This window comes from Mus musculus, chromosome X, assembly GCF_000001635.26.
Source record: "Mus musculus strain C57BL/6J chromosome X, GRCm38.p6 C57BL/6J".
Taxonomy (NCBI): domain Eukaryota; kingdom Metazoa; phylum Chordata; class Mammalia; order Rodentia; family Muridae; genus Mus; species Mus musculus.
Window position 1 is genome coordinate 128054136 of NC_000086.7, and position 7434 is coordinate 128061569.

At 38.1% G+C, this 7434-nt stretch overlaps 1 pseudogene; it reads right to left on the reverse strand.

Moving 5' to 3' along the window:
- Positions 1–5512: 5512 nt before the first annotated feature.
- Gm5403 (predicted gene 5403) lies at positions 5513–7201 on the reverse strand (annotated as a pseudogene).

Consider the following 7434-nt stretch of genomic DNA (forward strand, 5'->3'; position numbering starts at 1 on the left):
TTAATTAGGTTGTTTTGGATTTTTGGTGGTTAGCTTCTTGGGTTCTGTATATATTTCAATTCTATTCTACTGATCAAAGGGTCTGTTTCTGTACCAATACCATGCAATATTCTTTTAATCAATATTGCTATGTAGTAGAGCTTGAGGTCAGGGCTGGTGATTCCCCCAGCTGTTATTTTATTGTTAAGAACTGTTTTCGCTATTCTGAGCTTTTTGCCTTTCCAGATCAATTTGGGAATTGCTCTTTGCGTGTCTTTGAAGAATTGTTTTGAGATGTTTTGTTTTGTTTTGTTTTTTGTTTTTTTGTTTTTGTTTTTGTTTTTGTTTTTTTGAGACAGGGTTTCTCTGTGTAGCCCTGGCTGTCCTTAAACTCACTCTGTAGACCAGGCTGGCCTCGAACTCAGAAATCCTCCTGCCTCTGCCTCCCAAGTGATGAGATTAAAGGCATGCCCCTCCACACCCAGCTGTTTTGGGATTTTAATGGAGATTTGGGAGAGGGAACTTATAGAGATCACCTCTAGCAGGAAGACAGATCATCAAGTAAGGGAAAGGGTTACCATTCCACAGTAAAAACTCTGACCCATAATTGTCCCTGCCCGAAAGAACTGCAGGGATGGAAATGGAGAGGACCCTGAGGAAAAGAAGGTCCAGCGACAGGCCCAAAGTTGGATCCAGCTCAAGGAGAGGTTGCAAGTTCTGACACTATTACTGAGGGTATGGAGTGATCACAAAAAGGGACCTATCATGACAGCACTCCAGAAGACCCAACAAGCATTTGAAAGGGTCAGAATGAGATATTTGAACCCAACCATTGGACAGAGCTGCTGATCCCTGTGGTTGATTTAAGGAAAGGCTGAAAGGAGTTAATGGGGAGGGAAATTCTGTAGGAGGACCAGCAGTCTCAATTAATCTGGACTCCTAAGATTTCTCAAACCCTATACCATTAACCAGGCAGTATACACCAGCTGTTGTGAGGCCCCCAACACACATACAGCAAAGGATTGTCTGATCTGGATTCAGTCAGAAAGGATGTACCCAACCCTCAAGAGACTGGTAGCCCCAGAGAGTTTTGAGGTCTGGTTGGGTGAACCGTAGGGGCTGAGGATATCCTTGTAGAAGAGGTATGTGATATGGAGCAGTTGGAGAGAGGACGGCACAGGGAATAAAATGTGGAGTGTAAAAATAAACAAATAGATAGATAGAAGATAGATAGATAGATAGATAGATAGATAGATAGATAGATAGATAGATAGAAGACAGGGGAAAAAAAGACCAAAAGGTACTCAAAACTACTTAAACATCTCTGCAATCCACTCTGATATGTACATTATTCCTTTTAGATATTTTTGGACTTTTGTATGTCATTTTCTATATAGTTACATATTATTGTCTTTGCCAGGTCCTATAGGTTTTTATATGCTTTTTCCATTTGTTTATTTCAAGTATTTTTTATTTGGCATGTTTTTTTTTTCTCTTTTTAACTATTTGTTCCAGAGTTGTTTAATTTTATATATTTGTATAGTTGCCAAATATTTTATTGTTATTCTTCTCTAGTTTAATGACATTGTTTTTGAAAAGTAATTGGTATGATTTCACTGTTTTAAATTAGTTGAAAATTGTTTTGTATGTTATTAAATGTTCTGCTTTTCAGAAAATTTCAAATGCTAAAGACAGAACTACATGTTCTTCTATGGAATGAAATGTTCTGTCAATATTTTTTTTGTTCATTCAGTTTAGATTAAAATGTTGCTGTTCTATTTCATGTACAGATTTTCTATATTGATGACTTGTCAGTTTGCTGAAAGAGGAGCATTAGAGACCCTCACATATTTTGTTTGAGTTTACTTTATGTTTTGATCACATTAATGTTTGCAGTATACTTTTGCCATATCCATTATTTGGTGATCTGACTTCTTTTCATGACAAAATTACTTTTCTTATATATTTTAACTATTTTTAATTTAAAGTATTTTATACCGATAAAACTATGGCCTAACATTTCTTTTTTTATTATTTTGTTGCAGCCTTTCACATTTATTCCACTGGTTTCTTAAGAGATACACTGAAAATTTCCAAGCAATATATGATTGGTCTTATTTTAATCCATCTTATTTCTATTCTCTGTGCTTTAAATGGAGAATTAAATCATTAACATATAAGGTATATATTGATAAGTAAGGTCTTTCTATAGATGATTTTGTTTGCTAGATCAAGATATGACACTTTATTATCACTCTCTTGAACTTTACTTTATAAATCATTGATTTATTCATTATGTTTTATTTTTGTATCTTATTTTATCTCATTAACCTGTGGCTATCATTAGTGTATATAAAACTTTGTAATATAGCAAACAATTCTGAAATCATAATGGCTTAACATTATGTTAGAGCTAAATACAAATCAAAATGATTAGAAATATATTAACAAAAATTCCATACTTGACTACCTCATTTTAAAATTCTTTTTAGAATCTTATGCATAGTGCTTATTTGGGGTGGGGTTTATTTTTAACATTGTATGTCAACTACAACCTTTCTCCCTTCCTGTCCTGCTTTTAAACCCTCCCATATACTTCTCCCTACACTCCTTGAAATGTCTGTGTTTTCTTATCATTTACTGTTATTCTGTATACTTGACTGTGTATGTGGAAGGTGTGGACCACTATGGCATGAGTGTAGAGATAAAAAAACAACCTGCTTGTGTCTTTCCTTCCACTGAGAATTCTGGGGACAAAACTCATTTTATCAGCACACATGTCAAGCACTTTTAGCTGATGAGCTACATTACTGGCCTCTTCTGAACTTTTGATTTGCCTTTTATTATCATTTTATTTTGCCCTCCTCTTACAACACTATTGTAGTTATGATTTTTGTGGTTTATTTTCAGTCTCTTTATTAAAGATATGAGTGAATTATGAGCAACATTTGAAGGACTTGAACATTCTCAATGTTTTTACAATTGTCTACTATTAATAAGTAATACATTGGTCAATATTTTATTGTTATCTTTAACTCCTCTTTCGTCAACATTGATAGATACTTATTGCCTCAGGCATCATTAATTCTGGTAAATGTTCAGATTTCCTTTAATTTACATGCTGAATCTTCTTTTTTTTCCATTTCATTTTTTATTAGTTAGTTTCTCCATTTACATTTCAAACACTATCCCGAATGTCCCTTATACCCCCCTGGTTGGTTCATATTGTTGATACTCCTATAGGGTTGCCAACCCCTTTATGCTGAATATTCTTAATTGACAGTATTTTCTTCCCTTGGTACTGTGAAAATATTTATGTCATGTTCTGAAACTCTGTTGAGAAGTATAGCAACTCATTAAAAAAAAAAACAGAAAAACAAAACACATATTTATGTTTGTTGTCTTTGTAGTTTGGACTAATGTCTTTATCTTTTACCTTTGAAAATTTCATCTTAAAGTGACTAGGTGACTTGATGACATTTACTTGGGGACCACTGTTCTTCCCAAATCAGTATTTCTATGCTTCTCTAAAACTAGTCTGATTTTTTTTTTCAATATGCTTTCTAACTTTGGCTATTTCAACATCATTTTGAAACACAGAAACTCAAATAAGTGCTCTTCTAGAACTCCAAAGTTCTTTTAAAAATGTATTAGTCATCTTCCTTTTATCTTCATTCACTTTCTTTCTTTATTTTTGGTTTTGTTTTTAGTTTTTTGAGACAGAGAATGTAGATCATTTTCCTCCTGCCTCCATATCCCAAGTGGTTGAATTATAGACACATAGCACTATATTGTTTTCTTTATACATTTTTCTTCTTTTCCAATGTTTATTTTATTTTCAAGTATCTTATCTTTGAGCTAACTAATTCTTTCCACTTTTTTGTTTACCCTGATACTGACACCACTGGCCATGCTTTTAATTTTGCTAAGTGTATTTTTTTTCAGCCCCCAAATGTAATTTCTTTGAATTGCTTTCATCCTTTGTTAGGTTCTGGATCATTTCTGTGTTTTTGTTTTTGTATTTTTTTTCCCAAGATCATAGAGTTCTCATTAAAAATCTGTTTTTAAGTTCTAACAAATTAAAAAACAACAATTTGCGAAGCTTTTTAAAATTTTCTCCAAGATTGATCTCATTATGAATATTTCCTGATAGTTTTCTTGTACCACAGTCTGACTTTTAGGTTATATTCTATATTCCTTTAAAGCTTTGATGCTAGTTTGCAGTTGATATAATCTACGAAAGTTTTTTTTTTTTTTCATTCTTACTATTCTGTCTTTGTTTGTGTCTTTTCTACCAGAAATTCTAAGTTGGATACTATGTTTATATATATATATATATATATATATATATATATATATATATATATATATATATATATACTATCATCACTGTCACTTTCAATCAGACCTGGGGGGGGAGGTCTGAATGTGGCTTAGGAGTGACAGGGAACACAGAGCCTGTCTCCCCTGGTTAGGCTTCTTCAGTTCATTTTCCTGATCAAAAGAAGAGATCTGTCATCTTGGTTTGGGGACTAGGAGGTACAAGGTTTTTGTTTTGTTTTGTTCGTTTGGTTGTTGGTTGGTTGGTTGGTTGGTTGGTTTTTGCTTTTTGTTTTTAACATATATTCATTTGTATTAGATATTTTCTTCATTTACATTTCAAATGCTATCCTCAAAGCCCCCTATGCTATACTCTCCCCCTACGATGCTCCCCAACCCACCCACTCCCACTTCCTGACACTGGCTTTTTTTTTTTAAATCTTTTTTTTAAATTCTTCTTATTATTAGATATTTTCTTTATTTACATTTCAAATGCTATCCTGAAAGTTCCCTATACCCTCCCCCGGCCCTGCTACCCTACCCACCCACTCCCACTTGTTGGCCCTGGCTTCTGGGCCTTTTTGCTAAGATCAAGTGTAGTGACTGGCTCTGGCATTTTAAGAGCAATTTTCCTTTGATCTTCAGGCCTTGAGACTGAAGTGAGCCCATGACCAACTTAAGATCCTCTTATGATACTAGAGTAGATTTTGAAATTAACCAAGGAGTAATCATCTTAAAGGAGCAGTTCATGAACATGGAGAATCTCACTCGAAAAGACCATTGCTGTGCATTTCTCAGAGAACCAATGCAACAAGACAGAAGCTCACAATAGGCAGAAATGTGCACAGATCCAGTGAGAGAGAAGGGAGACACTGTTGTTTTCCCAATTTAAATAAAAAATAACAACAACAAAAAAGGCAATATTTGAAATCTGTGTTTCTGTATTAGCAAAACAATGAACCATGATCGTTCTGACTCCCATCTCCATGCCCTCCTCTGAGTACAACCTAATGCAAGGCAGAGGGCAGAGGGTCTGACTCAGTGACCTATGTTCCAGAGATGAGGAAACCTGGCCCCCGACCTGTCCAGCAGGAGAGACTGACACAAGGTAGATGGAGACAGAAATGGGAAGGGGGTAAGAGGACAGAATGGATGGTGACACCCCATGAAGACAGAATGTCACACACTGTCACCAAGGGACAAGCAGATGAGCCATGCCATGGGACACGGTGCCTTTTAACTGATTCACTAGTGTAGTGGAGAGCAACACTGTCTGTGGCTTGAGGAGCACACACCATCTAACGGGGGTGGGGGTGGGGTAGGGCAGCCAGGCTGCTGGTGAAGTGGCTGTCCTGTGCTGACTCCAGGGGCATCACATGTCCTTCGGGAATCCTGGTCCCCTAGGATTCTGTATTGTATTGTACACAAACTCCAGGTCCTCGGGGTACCAGATCTTCAGCTTTGCATTTGCGATGTAGTGTGTGCCTGTGAACTCCAAGAAGTAGTGCCCTACATCTGAGTGTGAGATTTCCTGAGGCTCCACGTTGTATTCCAGGTTTTCTTGGGCTGCATATCCACAGGAGCCATCATCTACCAGCACTTTGTAGAACGGTTGATGATGGCCATGAGGCAGACTGTACACATTCATGTTTAGGATCTACTCATGTCCCATCATGCACGTGGGGCCCCAGCCGTAGATCACACAGTTGTAGCCGTACCTCTTGTGCTTCATCACGATCCGGATGGAATAGCAGACATCCCTGTGCTTCCCCTCAGAGCACAGCTTCACCTTCATGCCCACCTCCTCCTTCTTTAGCTCAGTGTGCTCTAACACCCACCGCCGCGTGCTGCCTGGGGTCGAAGGTCTAGATGTGCTGGAGGATGTCAAGCACCTTCTCTGGCCAGATGCCCAGGTGGAAGTAGAGTCTGGCTTGGAGGAGCAGGAGCTGCACCTGGTCCGGGTACATCACCAGGTACAGATCCAAGGAGTCTCCGAGGAGCTGGAAGGACTGGTCAATGCCTTCCCTCTTGCCCAGGCTCAGCAGGTTACCCACCATCCACTGTAGCATCTTCTTCACATTCACCATGCTGTACAGTGCTGCCGTCACGTGTTGGCCAATCAGGTACTCACACTCTTTCATCTTCAGCTGCTTGCCCTTCCCAAAAGCATCTCTCCAGATGTAGTCAAAGATGTCCAGGGTTGCCCCTTCTGTGCCTTAGAAGGAAGTGTCTTGAGAAGTTGACAGGCTCTAGGGGGGGACCCAGCTGCCAGGTGATGATCAGGTAGAGCAGAGACATGCTGATGGGGATTCCTGTTCTGCGGGTCAGCGCCTGGTCCACGTAGAGGTTCAAGGCATTATAGTAGTCCATGTGGTTCCCTTTGAACTTCAGCTGGTCGTACAGAACATAGTTGATGGTGTTCAGCACTTGGCTCTGAAGTTCTATCTCCATTATCATAGAGGACTTACCTGCTCTGAAGGTCAGGATTGGGTGGTGACTGTGGATGCCACAGAGGGTTTTGCACTCAAGCTCCACAATGCTGTGGATCTGGGCCTGGATGTCTCTGAAACTAATGTCGGAGAGCGGGTTGCAGTACTGATCGATTTAAAAGGTATCAAGATAGGACTCGTAGTCATCAGTTTGTTGCAGGAAAGTCTTGAGGTTATTGAGGATTTTCTGCTGCTGCAGGTAGTAAAGACTTTTCTTTGCGTACTATTTCCAGGTCAAAGATTTTATTCCTTCCATGTTTAGTATACACACCAGCTCATCCTTAAAAAAGATCTCTGGGCCCTCAAGGTTCTCAATGTCACTGAAACCCTTACAAGGGACATGCTCTGAAAAGAACTGTTTGGAAGAGGCTACAATCTTTCGGGCTTCTAGCCCAGCTTTCTTTATCATCTAAAAATATATTTAACAATTTTTTTCTATTGTGTCTACAGAAGAAATGGCTTAGTAAATAATTATAAAGGATTTGCATGCACAGGTATATCTTTATTACTGTATTAATTATGTTTTGTATAATACAAATATTAAGTTCTTGTCTTATTTTTCAAAATACCCTTAGTTTTACCACCAAATGGGAAATGAATTGACATTTTGATTCTTGAAACCTACCTGTGAACCTGATCTCAGAGT